Source organism: Schistocerca serialis, chromosome 1 (assembly GCF_023864345.2).
Source record: "Schistocerca serialis cubense isolate TAMUIC-IGC-003099 chromosome 1, iqSchSeri2.2, whole genome shotgun sequence".
In the NCBI taxonomy this organism is placed as follows: Eukaryota; Metazoa; Arthropoda; class Insecta; order Orthoptera; family Acrididae; genus Schistocerca; species Schistocerca serialis.
Window position 1 is genome coordinate 235,681,480 of NC_064638.1, and position 26,279 is coordinate 235,707,758.

General features: G+C 37.5%; 1 long non-coding RNA gene across 1 annotated transcript in view; it reads right to left on the reverse strand.

The window, feature by feature from the left end:
- Window positions 1–6,033: 6,033 nt before the first annotated feature.
- Window positions 6,034–26,279, reverse strand: part of LOC126466630 (uncharacterized) — a 94,153-nt gene continuing 73,907 nt past the window's right edge. Inside the window, exons 11-13 of the long non-coding RNA XR_007585985.1 lie at window positions 17,033–24,798; window positions 12,411–12,711; window positions 6,034–10,273 (exon numbers count right to left, since the gene is read on the reverse strand). This is a non-coding gene — a long non-coding RNA (uncharacterized LOC126466630). The remainder of the gene's footprint in view (window positions 10,274–12,410; window positions 12,712–17,032; window positions 24,799–26,279) is intronic.

Sequence of the window (26,279 nt, forward strand, 5' to 3'; positions counted from 1 at the left end):
CACAATCACACTCCACAAAGCGACTCTCCATTACCAACATCAAGTTTCACTTTCATCATCTACATTTTTAACATTTCCTGTTCTCAACATCAGTACAACTCATTTGCCAAATAGGGGTACCAATAAACCTTGTTATCCCATCACACATAAATAATTCCTCACTATCATTATTCTCCACCTCACATAACTGAAATAATTAATACTATAGCTTGGGAAAGGGCCACGTCCTCACACACACACGCCCCCATCCTAAATTTCACCTCACATCAGGTATCTACATCATTTCGACACACATCGTAAATTAACATAATTTCTATAATGTTGGATTTACATGGGACTTCTCGTTCCAAACAGCAATCAGCATGTATACCTCAATGGGAAGGGCCATCAATTACACTTTCTGTGCACCTTACATATACTGCAACTTTCACTACAACAACACTTTCCTTTTCTCTCTGCATCTGCAATAGGGTCTTCAAACACCTTCTACTCTCTTCCTAATTTAAACAGTCACGGGTCTTACTCTCATCACCTGGCTCTACAAAACTCCAAAAACTCAATAATGCAACTCTCATGATCAAATTTCATAACAGGTATCAAATGATTACCAAGTTGCTAGTCATTGTTTCTTACATCTATACACTCCAACCACACCTTTGTTCATTCACCTCTAAGAACTCTTGGGACTCATTCTCACTTTACTTAAACCTATGCCTTCTTACAATCTCTCATTTAAACATTGTACCCACATTGCATTTATCAACACATCATCACTCACTCTACTCTTGGATATACTACCTTCAGTCAGACTTCCCTCTTTTCACAGGGCACATACGATTAACCCGCAAGCAATTATTATAAATCATCCACATTTCTGCTCAACTCAGGTCTCCTCCTACTCTGCCATACATAGCGTGTCAACTGCACCAATACCTACTTTTTCATTTACATTCAGAACTCCAGCATGCTACCAGCTCACACAAGGGACATCCAAGGATTAAGAATTGCCTGGGAAATGGGAATCGCCACCTCATACCCTATAAACTCCATTGTCACAAAATACTCTCTTTTCAGTGTTTTCAGCTCATACACATCACCTACATTCCAAATATTTTGAGAATAAACCTATAAACCCTTATCAACTATCCTAATTTTTAGGGGATCAATCTACAGGGGGTACAAAATTTCTTTATAACTATCAGACCAATATCCATTTTTTCTATTTTTTATTTTCTATACTCGCTTTCAATTCCCTCATCCTCGCTACCTCATCCAAAGTGAATTATTATTTGATTGGTCTTCTATTCATACATCTCTCTACCAATTTCTAAGGATATTTTACTCCCTGGGACAATACATATTCACCTCTATGAATTATCATTTCTTCAAGTCACACACACTACTAGATCACCGTATCACTAACTGTCCAAACTCAAATCTTGTATGTAGGGCGTACAGGGGCAACATTAGTTCACAAACCATTCATCACCAAACTCAGAAATTTGACTTCACTTCTTCACACCTCTTCACTACCACACCACATTACTAACTTTTTTACATTTTCTCTGGGGTACTGTTTTATTTCCTCATCTAAACATTAACCTCTACACTGACACAACCCTTTCCTTTCTTCTCTGCACCATTCTTCAACATCGTATTATACCACCTTTACAAAATTTAACATCAACTTCACCTTACTCAGGTTTTTAACTCTACTTCAAACCATACACCATCGGTTACATCATTCTTTCCAAAACCAGAAGATCTCTACTTCATTACCATCATCATTTCTAATTACCACATTACACCAATTTCATAAACCTCCACATCACGCACATACCAACTACTTCATACACACTCTCTCACACGTTACATGTTTCCACTATATCATTTCCTCTTGTATTCAAAATATTAAGTGACTGTACTTCCTACACCTTTCTACCTCCATTACACATCTCAAAGGGTAAACACTTTTACACTATGCCACAACAAACAAAATAACCAGACACAATATAAACCTTCTTTACAATCTTATCAATAACCAAGGGTCGTTGAAGTGTCTCTTTATTTACTAGTCTTCACTGTATTTCACTTCACAATAGCTAATAACCGCTCCACAAGTGGACTCTTTATAACTTCCACAAACTTTAATACTAACACAATCACACTCCACAAAGCGACTCTCCATTACCAACATCAAGTTTCACTTTCATCATCTACATTTTTAACATTTCCTGTTCTCAACATCAGTACAACTCATTTGCCAAATAGGGGTACCAATAAACCTTGTTATCCCATCACACATAAATAATTCCTCACTATCATTATTCTCCACCACACATAACTGGAATAATTAATTCTATAGCTTGGGAAAGGCCACGTCCTCACACACACATGCCTCCATCCTAAATTTCTCCTCACATCAGGTATCTACATCATTTCGACACACATCGTAAATTAAAATAATTTCTATAATGTTGGATTTACGTGGGACCTTCTCATTCCAAACAACAATCAGCATGTATACCTCAATGGGAAGGGCCATCAATTACACTTTCTGTACACCTTACATATACAGCAACTTTCACTACAACAACACTTTCCTTTTCTCTCTGCATCTGCAATAGGGTCTTCAAACACCTTCTACTCTCTTCCTAATTTAAACAGTCACGGGTCTTACTCTCATCACCTGGCTCATACAAAACTCCAAAAACTCAATAATGCAACTCTCATGATCAAATGTCATAACAGGTCTCAAACATTACCAACTTGCTAGTCACTGTTTCTTACATCTATACACTCCAACCACACCTTTGTTCATTCACCTCTAAGAACTCTTGGGACTCATTCTCACTTTACTTAAACCTATGCCTTCTTCCAATCTCTCTTTTAAACATTGTACCCACATTGAATTTATCAACACATCATCACTCACTCTACTCTTGGATATACTACCTTCAGTCAGACTTCCCTCTCTTCACAGGGCACCTACGATTAACTCGCAAACAATTATTATAATTCATCCACATTTCTGCTCAAATCAGGTCTCCTCCTACTCTGCCATACATAGCGTGTCAACTGCACCAATACTTACTTTTTCATTTACATTCATATCTCCAACATGCTACCAGCTCACACAAGGGACATCCAAGGATTAAGAATTGCCTGGGCAATGGGAATCTCCACCTCATACCCTATAAACTCCATTCTCACAAAATACTCTCTGTTCAGTGTTTTCAGCTCATACACATCACCTACATTCCAAATATTTTGAGAATAAACCTATAAACGCTTATCAACTATCCTAATTTTTAGGGGAACAATCTACAGGGGGAACAAAATTTCTTTCATAACAATCAAACCAACATCCATTTTTTCTCTTTTTTACTTTCTATACTCGCTTTCAATTCCCTCATCCTCGCTACCTCATCCAAAGTGAATTATTATTTGATTGGTCTTCTATTCGTACATCTCTCTACCAATTTCTAAGGATATTTTACTCTCTGGGACAATACATATTCACCTCTATGGAATATCATTTCGTCAAGTCACACACACTACTAGATCTCCGTATCACTAACTGTCCTAACTCAAATCTTGTAGGCAGGACGTACAGGGGCAACATTAGTTCACAAACCATTCACCACCAAACTCAGCAATTCGACTTCACTTCATAACACCTCTTCTCTACCACACCTCATTCCTAACTTTTTTACATTTTCTCTGGGGTACTGTTTTATTTCCTCATCTAAACATTAACCTCTACACTGACACAACATTTTTTTTTTCTCCTCTGCACCATTCCTCAACCTCGTATTATACCACCTTTACAATATTTAACATCAACTTCACCTTACTCAGGTTTTTAACTCTACTTCAAACCATACACCATCGGTTACTCCATTCTTTCGAAAACCAGAACATCACTACTTCATTACCTTCATCATTTCTAATTACCACATAACTCCAATTTCATAAACCTCCACATCACGCACATACCAACTACTTCATACACACTCTCTCACATGTTACATGTCGCCACTATACCATTTCCTCTGGTATTCGAAATATTAAGGGACTGTACTTCCTACACCTTTCTACCTCCATAACACATCTCAAAGGGTAAATACTTTTACACTAAGCCACAACAAACAAATTAACAAGACACAATATAAACCTTCTCTACAATCTTATCAATAACCAAGGGTCGCTCAAGTGTCTCTTTATTTACTAGCCTTCACTGTATTTCATTCACAATAGCTAATAACCGCTCCACAAGTGGATTCTTTATAACTTCTATAAATTTTAATACTAACACAATCACACTCCACAAAGCGACTCTCCATTACCAACATCAAGTTTCACCTTCATCATCTACATTTTTTACATTTCCTGTTCTCAACATCAGTACAATGCATTTGCCAAATAGGGGTACCAATAAAACTTCTTATCCCGTCACACATAAATAATTCCTCACTATCATTATTCTCGACCACACATAACTGAAATAGTTAATTCTATAGCTTGGGAAAGCCCACGTCCTCACACACACACGCCTCTATCCTAAATTTCACCTCACATCAGGTATCTATATCATTTCGACACACATCGTAAATTAACATAATTTCTATTATATTGGATTTACATGGGACCTTCTCGTTCCAAACAACAATCAGCATTTATACCTCAATGGGAAGGGCCATCAATTACACTTTCTGTGCACCTTACATATACTGCAACTTTCACTACAACAACACTTTCCTTTTCTCTCTGCATCTGCAATAGGGTCTTCAAGCACATTCTACTCTCTTCCTAATTTAAACAGTCACGGCTCTTACTCTCATCACCTGGCTCATACAAAACTCGAAAAACTCAATAATGCAACTCTCATGATCAAATGTCATAACAGGTCTCAAACATTACCAACTTGCTAGTCATTGTTTCTTACATCTATACACTCCAACCACACCTTTGTTCATTCACCTCTAAGAACTCTTGGGACTCATTCTCACTTTACTTAAACCTATGCCTTCTTCCAATCTCTCTTTTAAACGTTGTACCCACATTGCCTTTATCAACACATCATCACTCACTCTACTCTTGGATATACTACCTTCAGTCAGATTTCCCTCTTATCACAAGGAACCTACTATTAACTCGCAAACAACTATTATAAATCATCCACATTTCTGCTCAACTCAGGTCTCCCCCTACTCTGCCATACATAGCGTGCCAACAGCTCCAATACTTACTTTTTCATTTACATTCATATCTCCAACATGCTACCAGCTCACACAACGGACATCCAAGGATTAAGAATTGCCTGGGCAATCGGAATCTCCACCTCATACCCTATAAACTCCATTCTCACAAAATACTCTCTGCTCAGTGTTTTCAGCTCATACACATCACCTACATTCCAAATATTTTGAGAATAAACCTATAAACCCTTATCAACTATCCTAATTTTTAGGGGATCAATCTACAGGTGGAACAAAACTTCTTTCATAACAATCAAACCAACATCCATTTTTTCTCTTTTTTACTTTCTATACTCGCTTTCAATTCCCTCATCCTCGCTACCTCATCCAAAGTGAATTATTATTTGATTTGTCTTCTATTCGTACATCTCTCTACCAATTTCTAGGGATATTTTACTCTCTGGGACAATACATATTCACCTCTATGGAATATCATTTCGTCAAGTCACACACACTACTAGATCACCGTATCACTAGCTGTCCAAACTCTAATCTTGTAGGCAGGACGTACAGGGGCAACGCTAGTTCACAAACCATTCACCACCAAACTCAGCAATTCGACTTCACTTCATAACACCTCTTCTCTACCACACCACATTACTAACTTTTTTACATTTTCTCTGGGGTACTGTTTTATTTCCTCATCTAAACATTAACCTCTACACTGACACAACATTTTTTTTTTCTTCTCTGCACCATTCCTCAACCTCGTATTATACCACCTTTACAATATTTAACATCAACTTCACCTTACTCAGGTTTTTAACTCTACTTTAAACCATACACCATCGGTTACTCCATTCTTTAAAAAAGCAGAACATCACTACTTCATTACCTTCATCATCTCTAATCACCACATTACTCCAATTTTATAAACCTCCACATCACGCACATACCAACTAATTCATACACACTCTCTCACACGTTACATGTCTCCACTACACCATTTCCTCTGGTATTCGTAATATTAAGGGACTGTACTTCCTACACCTTTCTACCTCCATAACACATCTCAAAGGGTAAATACTTTTACAGTAAGCCACAACAAACAAAATAACAAGACACAATATAAACCTTCTCTACAATCTTATCACTAACCAAGGGTCGCTCAAGTGTCTCTTTATTTACTAGTCTTCACTGTATTTCACTTCACAATAGCTAATAACCGCTCCACAAGTGGACTCTTTATAACTTCTATAAATTTTAATACTAACACAATCACACTCCACAAAGTGACTCTCCATTACCAACATCAGGTTTCACCTTCATCATCTACATTTTTAACATTTCCTGTTCTCAACATGAGTACAACTCATATGCCAAATAGGGGTACCAATACAACTTCTTATCCCGTCACACATAAATAATTCCTCACAATCATTATTCTCCACCACACATAACTCAAATAAATAATTCTATAGGTTGGGAAAGGGCCACGTCCTCACACACACACACCCCTCCATCCTAAATTTCACCTCACATCAGGTATCTACATCGTTTCGACACACATCGTAAATTAACATAATTTCTATAATGTTGCATTTACGTGCGAGCTTCTCGTTCCAAACAACAATCAGCATGTATACCTCAATGGGAAGGGCCATCAATTACACTTTTTGTACACCTTACATATACTGCAACTTTCACTACAACAACACTTTCCTTTTCTCTGCATCTGCAATAGGGTCTTCAAACACCTTCTACTCTCTTCCTAATTTAAACAGTCACGGGTCTTAATCTCATCACTTGGCTCATACAAAACTCCAAAAACTCAGTAATGCAACTCTCATGATCAAATTCCATAACAGGTCTCAAACATTACCAACTTGCTAGTCACTGTTTCTTACATCTATACACTGCAACCACAGCTTTGTTCATTCACCTCTAAGAACTCTTGGGACTCATTCTCACTTTACTTAAACCTATGCCTTCTTCCAATCTCTCTTTTAAACATTGTACCCACATTGCCTTTATCAACACATCATCACTCACTCTACTCTTGGATATACTACCTTCAGCCAGACTTCCCTCTTTTCACAGGTCACCTATGATTAGCTCGCACACAATTATTATAAATCATCCACATTTCTGCTCAACTCAGGTCTCCTCCTACTCTGCCATACATAGCGTGTCAACTGCACCAATACCTACTTTTTCATTTACATTCATATCTCCAACATGCTACCAGCTCACACAAGGGACATCCAAGGATTAAGAATTGACAGGGCATGGGAATCTACACTTCATACCCTATAAACTCCATTCTCACAAAATACTCTCTTTTCAGTGTCTTCAGCTCATACACATCACCTACATTCCAAATACTTTGAGAATAAACCTATAAACCCTTATCAACTGTCCTAATTTTTAGGGGATCAATCTACAGGGGGAATCAAATTTCTTTCATAACTATCAAACCAACATCCATTTTTTCTCTTTTTTACTTTCTATACTCGCTTTCAATTCCCTCATCCTCGCTACCTCATCCAAAGTGAATTAATATTTGATTGGTTTTCTATTCGTACATATCTCTACCAGTTTCTAAGGATATTTTACTCTCTGGGACAATACATATTCACTTCTACGGATTATCATTTCGTCAAGTCCCACACACTACTAGATCACCATATCACTAACTGTCCAAACTCAAATCTTGTAGGCAGGACGTACAGGGGCAACATTAGTTCACAAACCATTCACCACCAAACTCAGCAATTCGACTTCACTTCATCACACCTCTTCACTACCACACCTCATTCCTAACTTTTTTACATTTTCTCAGGGGTACTGTTTTATTTCCTCATCTAAACATTAACCTCTACACTGACGCAACTTTTTTTTTCTTCTCTGCACTATTCTTCAACCTCGTATTATACCACCTCTACAAAATTTAACATCAACTTCACCTTACTCAGGTTTTTAACTCTACTTCAAACCATATACCATCGGTTACTCCATTCTTTCGAAAACTAGAACATCACTACTTCAGTACCTTCATCATTTCTAATTACCACATTACTCCAATTTCATAAACCTCCACATCCTGCACATACCATATACTTCATACACACTCTCTCACAAGTTACATCTCTCCACTATATCATTTCCTCTCGTATTCGAAATATTAAGGGACTGTACTTCCTACACCTTTCTACCTCCATAACACATCTCAAAGGGTAATACTTTTACACTAAGCCACGACAAACAAAATAACCAGACACAATATAAACCTTCTTTACAATCTTATCAATAACCAAGGGTTGCTCAAGTGTCTCTTTATTAACTAGTCTTCACTGTATTTCACTTCACAATAGCTAATAACCGCTCCACAAGTGGACTCTTTATAACTTCTATAAATTTTAATACTAACACTATCACGCTCCACAAGGCGACTCTCCATTACCAACATCATGTTTCACCTTCATCATCTACATTTTTAACATTTCCTGTTCTCAACATCAGTACAACTCATTTGCCAAATAGGGATACCAATAAAACTTCTTATCCCGTCACACATAAATAATTCCTCACTATCATTATTCTCCACCACACATAACTGATATAATTAATTCTCTTGCTTGGGAAAGGGCCACGTCCTCACACACACACGCCTCCATCCTAAATTTCACTTCACATCAGGTATCTACATCATTTCGACACACATCGTAAATTAACATAATTTCCATAATGTTGGATTTATGTGGGAGCTTCTCATTCCAAACAACAATCAGCATGTATACCTCAATGGGAAGTGCCATCAATTACACTTTCTGTACACCTTACATATACTGCAACTTTCACTACAACAACACTTTCCTTTTCTCTCTGCATCTGCAATAGGGTCTTCAAACACCTTCTACTCTCTTCCTAATTTAAACAGTCACGGGTCTTACTCTCATCACCTCGCTCATACAAAACTTCATAAACTCAATAATGCAACTCTCATGATCACATTTCATAACAGGTCTCAAACATTACCAACTTGCTAGTCATTGTTTCTTACATCTATACACTCAGACCACACCTTTGTTCATTCACCACTAAGAACTCTTGGGACTCATTCTCACTACTTAAACTTATGCCTTCCTCCAATCTCTCATTTAAACATTGTACCCACATTGCATTTATCAACGCATCATGACTCACTCTACTCTTTACATTCAGTCAGACTTCCCTCTTTTCACAGGGCACCTACAATTAATTCGCAAACAATTATTATAAATCATCCACATTTCTGCTCAACTCAGGTCTCCTCCTACTCTGCCATACATAGCGTGTCAACTGCACCAATACATACTTTTTCATTTACTTTCATATCTCCAACATGCTACCAGCTCACACAAGGGACATCCAAGGGTTAGGAATTGACTGGGCAATGGGAATCTCTGCCTCATACCCTATAAACTCCATTCTCACAAAATATTCTCTTTTCAGTGTTTTCAGCTCATACACATCACCTACATTCCAAATATTTTGAGAATAAACCTATAAACCCTTATCAACTATCCTAATTTTCAGGGGATCAGTCTACAGGGGGAACAAAATTTCTTTCATAACAATCAAACCAACATCCATTTTTTCTCTTCTTCACTTTCTATACTCGCTTTCAATTCCCTCATCCTCGCTACCTCATCCAAAGTGAATTATTATTTGATTGGTCTTCTATTCGTACATCTCTATACCAACTTCAAAGGATATTATACTCTCTGGGACAATACATATTCACCTCAATGGATTATCATTTCGTCCAGTCTCACACACTACTAGATCACCGTATCACTAACTGTCCAAACTCTAATCTTGTAGGCAGGACAGACAGGGGCAACATTAGTTCACAAACCATTCACCACCAAACTCAGCAATTCGACTTCACTTCATCACACCTCTTCACTACCACACCTCATTCCTAAGTTTATTACATTTTCTCAGGCGTACTGTTTCATTTCCTCATCTAAACATTAACATCTACATTGACACAACCTTTTTTTACCTTCTCTGCACCATTCTACAACCTTGTATTATAAAACCTATACAAAATTTAACATCAACTTCACCTTACTCAGGTTTTTAACTCTACTTCAAACCATACACCATCGGTTACTCCATTCTTTCGAAAACTAGAACATCACTACTTCAGTACCTTCATCATTTCTAATTACCACATTACTCCAATTTCATAAACCTCCACATCACGCACATACCAACTACTTCATACACACTCTCTCACACGTTACATGTCTCCACTATATCGTTTCCTCTCGTATTCGAAATATTAAGGGACTGTACTTCCTACACCTTTCTACCTCCATAACACATGTCAAAGGGTAAATTCTTTTACACTAAGCCACAACAAACAAAATAACCAGACACAATATAAACCTTTTTTACAATCTTATCAATAACCAAGGGTCGCTCAAGTGTCTCTTTATTTGCTAGTCTTCACTGTATTTCACTTCACAATAGCTAATAACCTCTCCACAAGTGGACTCTTTAGAACTTCTACAAATTTTCCACAAAGCGACTCTCCATTACCAACATCAAGTTTCACCTTCATCATCTACATTTTTAACATTTCCTGTGCTCAACATCAGTACAACTCATTTGCCAAATAGGGGTACCAATAAAACTTCTTATCCCGGTACACACAAATACATCCTCACTATCATTATTCTCCACCACACATTACTGAAATAATTAGGTCTATGGATTGGGAAAGAGCTACGTCCCCACACACACATGCCTCCATCCTAAATTTCATCTCACATCAGGTATCTACATCATTTTGACACACATCGTAAATTAACATAATTTCTATAATGTTGGATTTCGTGGGAGCTTCTCGTTCCAAACAACAATCAGCATGTATACCTCAATGGGGAGGGCCATCAAATACACTTTCTGTACACCTTACATATACTGCAACTGCCACTATAACAACGCTTTACTTTTCGCTCTGTATCTGCAATAGGGTCTTCAAACACCTTCTACTCTCTTCCTAATTTAAACAGTCACGGATCTGACTCTCATCATCCGGCTCATACAAATCTCCAAAAACTCAATAATGCAACTCTCATGATCAAATTTCATAAAAGGTCTGAAACATCATCAACTTGCTAGTCATTGTTTCATACATCTACACACTCCAACCACACCTTTGTTCATTCACCTCTAAGATTTCTTGGGTCTCTTTCTCACTTTACTTAAATCTATGCCTTCTTCCAATCTCTCTTTTAAAAAATGTACCCACATTGCCTTTATCAACACATCATCACTCACTCTACTCTTGGATATACTATCTTCAGTCAGGCTTCCCTCTTTTCACAGGGCACCTACGATTAACTCGCAAACAATTATTATAAATCATTCACATTTCTGCTCAACTGAGGTCTCCTCCTACTCTGCCATACATAGCGTGACAACTGCACCAATACCTACTTTTTTATTTACATTCATATCTCCAACATGCTACCAGCTCACACAAGGGACATCCAAGGATTAACAATTGCCTCGACAAGGGAATCTCCACCTCATACCATATAAACTCCTTTCTCACAAAATACTCTCTTTTCAGTGTTTTCAGCTCATACACATCACCTACATTCTAAATATTTTGAGAATAAACCTATAAACCCTTATCAACTATCCTAATTTTTAGGGGATCAATCTACAGGGGGAACAAAGTTTCTTTCATAACAATCAAACCAACATTCATTTTGTCTCTTATCTACTTTCTACACTCGCTTTCAATTCCCTCATCCTCACTACCTTATCCAAAGTGAATTATTATTTGATTGGTCTTCTATTCGTACATCTCTCTACCAACTTCAAAGGATATTATACTCTCTGGGACAATACATATTCACCTCAATGGATTATCATTTCGTCGAGTCACACACACTACTAGATCACCGTATCACTAACTGTCCAAACTCTAATCTTGTAGGCAGGACGGAGAGGGGCAACATTAGTTCACAAACCATTCACCATCAAACTCAGCAATTCGACTTCACTTCATCACACCTCTTCACTACCACACCTCATTCCTAACTATTTTACTTTTTCTCTGGGGTACTGTATTACTTCCGCATCTACACATTAACCTCTACACTGACACAACCTTTTTTTACCTTTACTGTACCATTCTACAACCTTGTATTATAACACCTATACAAAATTTACCATCAACTTCACCTTACTCAGGTAGTTCACAAACCATTCACCACCAAACACAGCAATTTGACTTCACTTCATCACACCTCTTCACTACCACACCTCATTCCTAACTATTTTACATTTTCTCTGGGGTACTGTATTACTTCCTCATCTACACATTAACATCTACACTGACACAACCTTTTTTTACCTTCTCTGCACCATTCTACGACCTTGTATTATAACACGTATACAAAATTTAACATCAACTTCACCTTACTCAGGTTTTTAACTCTACCTAAACCATACACCATCGGTTACTCCATTCTTTCGAAAACTAGAACATCACTACTTCAGTACCTTCATCATTTCTAATTACCACATTACTCCAATTTCAGAAACCTCCACATCACGCACATACCAACTACTTCATACACACTCTCTCACACGTTACATGTCTCCACTATATCATTTCCTCTCGTATTAGAAATATTAAGGGACTGTACTTCCTACACCTTTCTACCTCCACAACACATGTCAAAGGGTACATTCTTTTACACTAAGCCACAACAAACAAAATAACCAGACACAATATAAACCTTCTTTACAATCTCATCAATAACCAAGGGTCGCTCAAGTGTCTCTTTATTTACTAGTCTTCACTGTATTTCACTTCACAATAGCTAATAACCTCTCCACAAGTGGACTCTTTAGAACTTCTACAAATTTTAATGGTAACACAATCACAATCCACAAAGTGACCCTCCATTACCAACATCAAGTTTCACCTTCATCATCTACATTTTTAACATTTCCTGTTCTCAACATCAGTACAACGCATTTGCCAAATAGGGGTACCAATAAAACTTCTTATCCCGTCATACACAAATACATCCTCACTGTCACTATTCTCCACCACACATAACTGAAATAATTAATTCTATGGATTGGGAAAGAGCTACGTCCCCACACACACACGCCTCCATCCTAAATTTCACTTCACATCAGGTATCTACATCATTTTGACACACATCGTAAATTAACATAATTTCTATAATGTTGGATTTCGTGGGAGCTTCTCGTTCCAAACAACAATCAGCATGTATACCTCAATGGGAAGAGCCATCAAATACACTTTCTGTACACCTTACATATACTGCAACTGTCACTATAACAACGCTTTACTTTTCGCTCTGTATCTGCAATAGGGTCTTCAAACACCTTCAACTCTCTTCCTAATTTAAACAGTCACGGATCTGACTCTCATCATCCGGCTCATACAAATCTCCAAAAACTCAATAATGCAACTCTCATGATCAAATTTCATAAAAGGTCTCAAACATCATCAACTTGCTAGTCATTGTTTCATACATCTATACACTCCAACCACACCTTTGTTCATTCACCTCTAAGATTTCTTGGGACTCTTTCTCACTTTACTTAAATCTATGCCTTCTTCCAATCTCTCTTTTAAATATCGTACCCACATTGCCTTTATCAACACATCATCACTCACTCTACTCTTGGATATACTATCTTCAGTCAGGCTTCCCTCTTTTCACAGGGCACCTACGATTAACTCGCAAACAATTATTATAAATCATCCACATTTCTGCTCAACTCAGGTCTCCTCCTACTCTGCCATACATAGAGTGACAACTGCACCAATACCTACTTTTTCATTTACATTCATATCTCCAACATGCTACCAGCTCACACAAGAGACATCCAAGGATTAACAATTGCCACGGCAAGGGAATCTCCACCTCATACCATATAAACTCCATTCTCACAAAATACTCTCTTTTCAGTGTTTTCAGCTCATACACATCACCTACATTCTAAATATTTTGAGAATAAACCTATAAACCCTTATCAACTATCCTAATTTTTAGGGGATCAATCTACAGCGTGAACAAAATTTCTTTCATAACAATCAAACCAACATGCATTTTGTCTCTTTTCTACTTTCTACACTCGCTTTCAATTCCCTCATCCTCGCTACCTTAAACCAAAGTGAATTATTATTTGATTGGTCTTCTATTTGTACATCTCTCTACCAACTTCAAAGGATATTATACTCTCTGGGACAATACATATTCACCTCAATGGATTATCATTTCGTCGAGTCACACACACTACTAGAGCACCGTATCACTAACTGTCCAAACTCTAATCTTGTTGGCAGGATGGACAGGGGCAACATTAGTTCACAAACCATTCACCATCAAACTCAGCAATTCGACTTCACTTTATCACACCTCTTCACTACCACACCTCATTCCTAACTTTTTTACATTTTCTCTGGGGTAATGTTTTATTTCCTCATCTAAACATTAACCTCTACACAGACACAACCTTTTTTTACCTTCTCTGCACCATTCTCCAACCTTGTGTTATAACACCTATACAAAATTTAACATCAACTTCACCTTACTCATGTTTTTAACTCTACTTCAAACCATACACCATCGGTTACTCCATTCTTTCGAAAACTAGAACATCACTACTTCAGTACCTTCATCATTTCTAATTACCACATTACTCCAATTTCATAAACCTCCACATCACGCACATACCAACTACTTCATACACACTCTCTCACACGTCACATGTCTCCACTATATCATTTCCTCACGTATTCGAAATATTAAGGGACTGTACTTCCTACACCTTTCTACCTCCATAACACATGTCAAAGGGTAAATTCTTTTACACTAAGCCACAACAAACAAAATAACCAGACACAATATAAACTTTCTTTACAATCTCATCAATAATCAAGGGTCGCTCAAGTGTCTCTTTATTTACTAGTCTTCACTGTATTTCACTTCACAATAGCTAATAACCTCTCCACAAGTGGACTCTTTAGAACTTCTACAAATTTTAATGGTAAGACAATCACACTCCACAAAGCGACCCTCCATTACCAACATCGAGTTTCACCTTCATCATCTACATTTTTAACATTTCCTGTTCTCAACATCAGTACAACGCATTTGCCAAATAGGGGTACCAATAAAACTTCTTATCCCGTCACACACAAATACATCCTCACTGTCATTATTCTCCACCACACATAACTGAAATAATTAATTCTATGGATTGGGAAAGAACTACGTCCTCACACACACACACACACACACGCCTCCATCCTAAATTTCACCTCACATCAGGTATCTACATCATTTCGACACACATCGTAAATTAACATAATTTCTATAATGTTGGATTTACGTGGGAGCTTCTCGTTCCAAACAACAATCAGCATGTATACCTCAATGGGAAGGGCCATCAATTACACTTTCTGTACACCCTCCATATACTGCAACTGTCACTATAACAACACTTTACTTTTCACTCTGTATCTGCAATAGGGTCTTCAAACACCTTCTACTCTCTTCCTAATTTAAACAGTCACGGGTCTTCCTCTCATCATCTCACTCATACAAAACTCCAAAAACTCAATAATGCAACTCTCATGATCAAATTTCAGGTCTCAAACATCATCAACTTGCTAGTCATTGCTTCTTACATCTATACACTCCAACCACACCTTTGCTCATTCACATCTAAGAACTCTTGAGACTCATTCTCACTTTACTTAAACCTATGCCCTCTTCCAATCTCTCTTTTAAAAAATGTACCCACATTGCCTTAATCAACACTTCATCACTCACTCTACTCTTGGATATACTACCTTCAGTCAGGCTTCCCTCTTTTCACAGGGCACCTACGATTAACTCGCAAACAATTATTATAAATCATCCACATTTCTGCTCAACTCAGGTCTCCTCCTACTCTGCCATACATAGCGTGACAACTGCACCAATACCTACTTTTTCATTTACATTCATATCTCCAACATGCTACCAGCTCACACAAGGGACATCCAAGGATTTACAATTGCCTCGGCAAGGGAATCTCCACCTTATACCATATAAACTCCATTCTCACAAAATACTCTCTTTTCAGTGTTTTCAGCTCATACACATCACCTACATTCTAAATATTTTGAGAATAAACCTATAAACCCTTATCAACTATCCTAATTTTTAGGGGATCAATCTACAGGGGGAACAAAATTTATTTCATAACAATCAAACCAACATGCATTTTGTCTCTTTTCTACTTTCTACACTCGCTTTCAATTCCCTCATCCTCGTTACCTCATCCAAGGCGAAATATTATTTGATTGGTCTTCTATTCGTACATCTCTCTACCAACTTCAAAGGATATTTTACTCTCTGGGACAATACATATTCACCTCTATGGATTATCATTTCCACAAGTCACACACACTACTAGATCACCGTATCACTAACTGTCCAAACTCAAATCTTGTAGCCAGGATGTACAGGGGCAAAATTAGTTCACAAACCATTCACCACCAAACACAGCAATTCGACTTCACTTCATCACACCTCTTCACTACCACACCTCATTCCTAACTTTTTTTACATTTTCTCTGGGGTACTGTTTTATTTCCTCATCTACACATTAACCTCTACACTGACACAACCTTTTTTTACCTTCTCTGCACCATTCTACAACCTTGTAATATAACACCTATACAAAATTTAACATCAACTTCATCTTACTCACGTTTTTAACTCTACTTCAAACCATACACCATCGGTTACTCCATTCTTTCGAAAACTAGAACATCACTACTTCAGTACCTTCATCATTTCTAATTACCACATTACTCCAATTTCATAAACCTCCACATTACGCACATACCAACTACTTCATACACACTCTCTCACACGTTACATGTCTCCACTATATCATTTCCTCTCGTATTCGAAATATTAAGGGACTGTACTTCCTACACCTTTCTACCTCCATAACACATGTCAAAGGGGTAAATTCTTTTACACTAAGCCACAACAAACAAAATAACCAGACACAATATAAACCTTCTTTACAATCTTATCAATAACCATGGGTCCCACAAGTGTCTCTTTATTTGCTACTCTTCACCGTATTTCACTTCACAATAGCTAATAACCGCTCCACAAGTGGACTCTTTAGAACGTCTACAAATTTTAACTGTAACACAATCACACTCCACAAAGCGACTCTCCATTACCAACATCAAGTTTCACCTTCATCATCTACATTTTTAACCTTTCCTGTTCTCAACATCAGTACAACTCATCTGCCAAATAGGAGTACCAATAATACTTCTTATCCCGTCACACATAAATACTTCCTCACTTAAATACTTCCTCACTATCATTTTCTCCACCACACATAACTGAAATAATTAATTCTATGGCTTGGGAAAGGGCCACGTCCTCACACACACATGCCTCCATCCTAAATTTCTCCTCACATCAGGTACCTACATCATTTTGACACACATCGTAAATTAACATAATTTCTATAATGTTGGATTTACGTGGGAGCTTCTCGTTCCAAACAACAATCAGCATGTATACCTCAATGGGAAGGGCCATCAATTACACTTTCTGTACACCTTACATATACTGCAACTGTCACTATAACAACACTTTACTTTTCGCTCTGTATCTGCAATAGGGTCTTCACACTCCTTCTACTCTCTTCCTAATTTAAACAGTCACGGGTCTTACTCTCATCATCCGGCTCATACAAATCTCAAAAAACTCAATAATGCAACTATCATGATCAAATTTCATAACAGGTCTCAAACATCATCAACTTGCTAGTCATTGTTTCTTACGTCTATACACTCCAACCACACCTTTGTTCATTCACCTCTAAGATTTCTTGGGACTCTTTCTCACTTTACTTAAATCTATGCCTTCTTCCAATCTCTCTTTTAAACATTGTACCCACATTGCCTTTATCAACACATCATCACTCACTCTACTCTTGGATATACTATCTTCAGTCAGGCTTCCCTCTTTTCACAGGGCACCTACGATTAACTCGCAAACAATTATTATAAATCATCCACATTTCTGCTCAACTCAGGTCTCCTCCTACTCTGCCATACATAGCGTGACAACTGCACCAATACCTACTTTTTCATTTACATTCATATCTCCAACATGCTACCAGCTCACACAAGGGACATCCAAGGATTAACAATTGCCTCGGCAAGGGAATCTCCACCTCATACCAAATAAACTCCATTCTCACAAAATACCCTCTTTTCAGTGTTTTCAGCTCATGCACATCACCTACATTCTAAATATTTTGAGAAGAAACCTATAAACCCTTATCAACTATCCTAATTTTTAGGGTATCATTCTACAGAGGAACAAAATTTCTTTCATAACAATCAAACCAACATGCATTTTGTCTCTTTTCTACTTTCTACACTCGCTTTCAATTCCCTCATCCTCGCTACCTTATCCAAAGTGAATTATTATTTTATTGGTCTTCTATTCGTACATCTCTCTACCAACTTCAAAGGATATTATACTCTTTGGGACAATACATATTCACCTCTACGGATTATCATTTCGTCAAGTCACAGACACTACTAGATCACCGAATCACTAACTGTCCAAACTCTAATCTTGTAGGCAGAACGGACAGGAGCAACATTAGTTCACAAAGCATTCATCACCAAACTCAGCACTTCGACTTCACTTCATCACACCTCTTCACTACCACACCTCATTCCTAACTTTTTTACATTTTCTCTGGGGTAATGTTTTACTTGCTCATCTAAACATTAACCTCTACACAGACACAACGTTTTTTTACCTTCTCTGCACCATTCTCCAACCTTGTATTATCACACCTATACAAAATTTAACATCAACTTCACCTTACTCAGGTTTTTAACTCTACTTCAAACCATACACCATCAGTTACTCCATTCTTTCGAAAACTAGAACATCACAACTTCATTACCTTCATCATTTCTAATTATCACATTACTCCAATTTCATAAACCTCCACATCACGCACATACCAACTACTTCATACACACTCTCTCACACGTTACATGTCTCCACTATATCATTTCATTTCCTCTCGTATTCGAAATATTAAGGGACTGTACTTCCTACACCTTTCTACCCCCATAACACATGTCAAAGGGTAAATTCTTTTACACTAAGCCACAACAAACAAATAACCAGACACAATATAAACATTCTTTACAACCTTATCAATAACCAAGGGTCCCTCAAGTGTCATTTTATTTACTAGTCTTCACTGTATTTCACTTCACAATAGCTAATAACCTCTCCACAAGTGGACTCTTTAGAACTTCTACAAATTTTAATAGTAACACAATCACACTCCACAAAGCGACTCTCCATTACCATCATCAAGTTTCACCTTCATCATCAAACATTTTTAACATTTCCTGTTCTCTACATCAGTACAACTCATTTGCCAAATAGGGGTACCAAGAAAACTTTTTATCCCGTCACACACAAATACATCCTCACTATCATTGTTCTCCACCACACATTACTGAAATAATTAGGTCTATGGATTGGGAAAGAGCTACGTCCCCACACACACACGCCTCCATCCTAAATTTCACCTCACATCAGGTATCTACATCATTTCGACACACATCGTAAATTAACATAATTTCTATAATGTTGGATTTACGTGGGAGCTTCTCGTTCCAAACAACAATCAGCATGTATACCTCAATGGGAAGGGCCATCAATTACACTTTCTGTACTCCTTACATATACAGCTACTGTCACTATAACAACACTTTACTTTTCGCTCTGCATCTGCAATAGGGTCTTCAAACACCTTCTACTCTCTTCCTAATTTAAACAGTCACGGGTCTTACTCTCATCATCCGGCTCATACAAATCTCCAAAAACTCAACAGTGCAACTCTCATGATCAAATTTCATAACAGGTCTCAAACATCATCAACTTGCTAGTCATTGTCTCTTACACCTATACACTCCAACCACACCTTTGTTCATTCACCTCTAAGAACTCTTGGGACTCTTTCTCACTTCACTTAAACCTATGCCTTCTTCCAATCTCTCTTTTAAACATTGTACCAACATTGCCTTTATCAACACATCATCACTCACTCTACTCTTGGATATACTACCTTCAGTCAGGCTTCCCTCTTTTCACAGGGCACCTACGATTAACTCGCAAACAATTATTATAAATCATCCACATTTCTGCTCAACTCAGGTCTCCTCCTACTCTGCCATACATAGCGTGACAACTGCACCAATACCTACTTTTTCATTTACATTCATATCTCCAACATGCTACCAGCTCACACAAGGGACATCCAAGGATTAACAATTGCCTCGGCAAGGGAATCTCCACCTCATACCATATAAACTCCATTCTCACAAAATACTCTCTTTTCAGTGTTTTCAGCTCATACACATCACCTACATGCTAAATATTTTGTGAATAAACCTATAAACCCTTATCAACTGTCCTAATTTTTAGGGGCTCAATCTACAGGGGGAACAAAATTTCTTTCATAACAATCAAACCAACATGCATTTTGTCTCTTTTCTACTTTCTACACTAGCCTTCAATTCCTTCATCCTCGCTACCTTATCCAAAGTGAATTATTATTTGATTGGTCTTCTATTCGTACATCTCTCTACCAACTTCAAAGGATATTATACTCTCTGGGACAATACATATTCACCTCTATGGATTATCATTTCGTCAAGTCACACACACTACTAGATCACCGTATCACTAACTGTCCAAACTCAAATCTTGTAGGCAGGATATACAGGGGCAACATTAGTTCACAAACCATTCACCACCAAACTCAGCAATTCAACTTCACTTCATCATACCTCTTCACTACCACACCTCATTCCTAACTTTTTTACATTTTCTCTGGGGTAATGTTTTACTTGCTCATCTAAACATTAACCTCTACACAGACACAACGTTTTTTTACCTTCTCTGCACCATTCTCCAACCTTGTATTATCACACCTATACAAAATTTAACATCAACTTCACCTTACTCAGGTTTTTAACTCTACTTCAAACCATACACCATCAGTTACTCCATTCTTTCGAAAACTAGAACATCACAACTTCATTACCTTCATCATTTCTAATTATCACATTACTCCAATTTCATAAACCTCCACATCACGCACATACCAACTACTTAATACACACTCTCTCACACGTTACATGTCTCCACTATATCATTTCATTTCCTCTCGTATTCGAAATATTAAGGGACTGTACTTCCTACACCTTTCTACCTCCATAACACATGTCAAAGGGTAAATTCTTTTACACTAAGCCACAACAAACAAATAACCAGACACAATATAAACCTTCTTTACAACCTTATCAATAACCAAGGGTCGCTAAGTGTCTCTTTATTTCCTAGTCTTCACTGTATTTCACTTCACAATAGCTAATAACCGCTCCACAAGTGGACTCTTTAGAACTTCTACAAATTTTCCACAAAGCGACTCTCCATTACCAACATCAAGTTTCACCTTCATCATCTACATTTTTAACATTTCCTGTTCTCAACATCAGTACAACTCATTTGCCAAATAGGGTTACCAATAATACTTCCTATCCCGTCACACATAAATACTTCCTCACTATCATTATTCTCCACCACACATAACTGAAATAATGAATTCTATGGCTTGGGAAAGGGCCACATCCTCACACACACACGCCTCCATCCTAAATTTCACCTCACATCAGGTATCTACATCATTTTGACACACATCGTAAATTAACACAATTTCTATAATGTTGGATTTACGTGGGACTTCTCGTTCCAAACAACAAACAGCATGTATACCTCAATGGGAAGGGTCATCAATTACACTTTCTGTACACCTTACATATACTGCAACTTTCACTATAACAACACTTTACTTTTCGCTCTGCGTCTGCAATAGGTTCTTCAAACACCTTCTACTCTCTTCCTAATTTAAACAGTCACGGGTCTTACTCTCATCATCCGGCTCATACAAATCTCCAAAAACTCAATAGTGCAACTCTCATGATCAAATTTCATAACAGGTCTCAAACATCATCAACTTGCTAGTCATTGTCTCTTACACCTATACACTCCAACCACACCTTTGTTCATTCACCTCTAAGAACTCTTGGGACTCTTTCTCACTTTACTTAAACCTATGCCTTCTTCCAATCTCTCATTTAAACATTGTACCAACATTGCCTTTATCAACACATCATCACTCACTCTACTCTTGGATATACTACCTTCAGTCAGGCTTCCCTCTTTTCACAGGGCACCTACGATTAACTCGCAAACAGTTATTATAAATCATCCACATTTCTGCTCATCTCAGGTCTCCTCCTACTCTGCCATACATAGCGTGACAACTGCACCAATACCTACTTTTTCATTTACATTCATATCTCCAACATGCTACCAGCTCACACAAGGGACATCCAAGGATTTACAATTGCCTCGGCAAGGGAATCTCCACCTTATACCATATAAACTCCATTCTCACAAAATACTCTCTTTTCAGTGTTTTCAGCTCATACACATCACCTACATTCTAAATATTTTGAGAATAAACCTATAAACCCTTATCAACTATCCTAATTTTTAGGGGATCAATCTACAGGGGGAACAAAATTTATTTCATAACAATCAAACCAACATGCATTTTGTCTCTTTTCTACTTTCTACACTCGCTTTCAATTCCCTCATCCTCGTTACCTCATCCAAGGCGAAATATTATTTGATTGGTCTTCTATTCGTACATCTCTCTACCAACTTCAAAGGATATTTTACTCTCTGGGACAATACATATTCACCTCTATGGATTATCATTTCCACAAGTCACACACACTACTAGATCACCGTATCACTAACTGTCCAAACTCAAATCTTGTAGCCAGGATGTACAGGGGCAAAATTAGTTCACAAACCATTCACCACCAAACACAGCAATTCGACTTCACTTCATCACACCTCTTCACTACCACACCTCATTCCTAACTTTTTTTACATTTTCTCTGGGGTACTGTTTTATTTCCTCATCTACACATTAACCTCTACACTGACACAACCTTTTTTTACCTTCTCTGCACCATTCTACAACCTTGTAATATAACACCTATACAAAATTTAACATCAACTTCATCTTACTCACGTTTTTAACTCTACTTCAAACCATACACCATCGGTTACTCCATTCTTTCGAAAACTAGAACATCACTACTTCAGTACCTTCATCATTTCTAATTACCACATTACTCCAATTTCATAAACCTCCACATTACGCACATACCAACTACTTCATACACACTCTCTCACACGTTACATGTCTCCACTATATCATTTCCTCTCGTATTCGAAATATTAAGGGACTGTACTTCCTACACCTTTCTACCTCCATAACACATGTCAAAGGGGTAAATTCTTTTACACTAAGCCACAACAAACAAAATAACCAGACACAATATAAACCTTCTTTACAATCTTATCAATAACCATGGGTCCCACAAGTGTCTCTTTATTTGCTACTCTTCACCGTATTTCACTTCACAATAGCTAATAACCGCTCCACAAGTGGACTCTTTAGAACGTCTACAAATTTTAACTGTAACACAATCACACTCCACAAAGCGACTCTCCATTACCAACATCAAGTTTCACCTTCATCATCTACATTTTTAACCTTTCCTGTTCTCAACATCAGTACAACTCATCTGCCAAATAGGAGTACCAATAATACTTCTTATCCCGTCACACATAAATACTTCCTCACTTAAATACTTCCTCACTATCATTTTCTCCACCACACATAACTGAAATAATTAATTCTATGGCTTGGGAAAGGGCCACGTCCTCACACACACATGCCTCCATCCTAAATTTCTCCTCACATCAGGTACCTACATCATTTTGACACACATCGTAAATTAACATAATTTCTATAATGTTGGATTTACGTGGGAGCTTCTCGTTCCAAACAACAATCAGCATGTATACCTCAATGGGAAGGGCCATCAATTACACTTTCTGTACACCTTACATATACTGCAACTGTCACTATAACAACACTTTACTTTTCGCTCTGTATCTGCAATAGGGTCTTCACACTCCTTCTACTCTCTTCCTAATTTAAACAGTCACGGGTCTTACTCTCATCATCCGGCTCATACAAATCTCAAAAAACTCAATAATGCAACTATCATGATCAAATTTCATAACAGGTCTCAAACATCATCAACTTGCTAGTCATTGTTTCTTACGTCTATACACTCCAACCACACCTTTGTTCATTCACCTCTAAGATTTCTTGGGACTCTTTCTCACTTTACTTAAATCTATGCCTTCTTCCAATCTCTCTTTTAAACATTGTACCCACATTGCCTTTATCAACACATCATCACTCACTCTACTCTTGGATATACTATCTTCAGTCAGGCTTCCCTCTTTTCACAGGGCACCTACGATTAACTCGCAAACAATTATTATAAATCATCCACATTTCTGCTCAACTCAGGTCTCCTCCTACTCTGCCATACATAGCGTGACAACTGCACCAATACCTACTTTTTCATTTACATTCATATCTCCAACATGCTACCAGCTCACACAAGGGACATCCAAGGATTAACAATTGCCTCGGCAAGGGAATCTCCACCTCATACCAAATAAACTCCATTCTCACAAAATACCCTCTTTTCAGTGTTTTCAGCTCATGCACATCACCTACATTCTAAATATTTTGAGAAGAAACCTATAAACCCTTATCAACTATCCTAATTTTTAGGGTATCATTCTACAGAGGAACAAAATTTCTTTCATAACAATCAAACCAACATGCATTTTGTCTCTTTTCTACTTTCTACACTCGCTTTCAATTCCCTCATCCTCGCTACCTTATCCAAAGTGAATTATTATTTTATTGGTCTTCTATTCGTACATCTCTCTACCAACTTCAAAGGATATTATACTCTTTGGGACAATACATATTCACCTCTACGGATTATCATTTCGTCAAGTCACAGACACTACTAGATCACCGAATCACTAACTGTCCAAACTCTAATCTTGTAGGCAGAACGGACAGGAGCAACATTAGTTCACAAAGCATTCATCACCAAACTCAGCACTTCGACTTCACTTCATCACACCTCTTCACTACCACACCTCATTCCTAACTTTTTTACATTTTCTCTGGGGTAATGTTTTACTTGCTCATCTAAACATTAACCTCTACACAGACACAACGTTTTTTTACCTTCTCTGCACCATTCTCCAACCTTGTATTATCACACCTATACAAAATTTAACATCAACTTCACCTTACTCAGGTTTTTAACTCTACTTCAAACCATACACCATCAGTTACTCCATTCTTTCGAAAACTAGAACATCACAACTTCATTACCTTCATCATTTCTAATTATCACATTACTCCAATTTCATAAACCTCCACATCACGCACATACCAACTACTTCATACACACTCTCTCACACGTTACATGTCTCCACTATATCATTTCATTTCCTCTCGTATTCGAAATATTAAGGGACTGTACTTCCTACACCTTTCTACCCCCATAACACATGTCAAAGGGTAAATTCTTTTACACTAAGCCACAACAAACAAATAACCAGACACAATATAAACATTCTTTACAACCTTATCAATAACCAAGGGTCCCTCAAGTGTCATTTTATTTACTAGTCTTCACTGTATTTCACTTCACAATAGCTAATAACCTCTCCACAAGTGGACTCTTTAGAACTTCTACAAATTTTAATAGTAACACAATCACACTCCACAAAGCGACTCTCCATTACCATCATCAAGTTTCACCTTCATCATCAAACATTTTTAACATTTCCTGTTCTCTACATCAGTACAACTCATTTGCCAAATAGGGGTACCAAGAAAACTTTTTATCCCGTCACACACAAA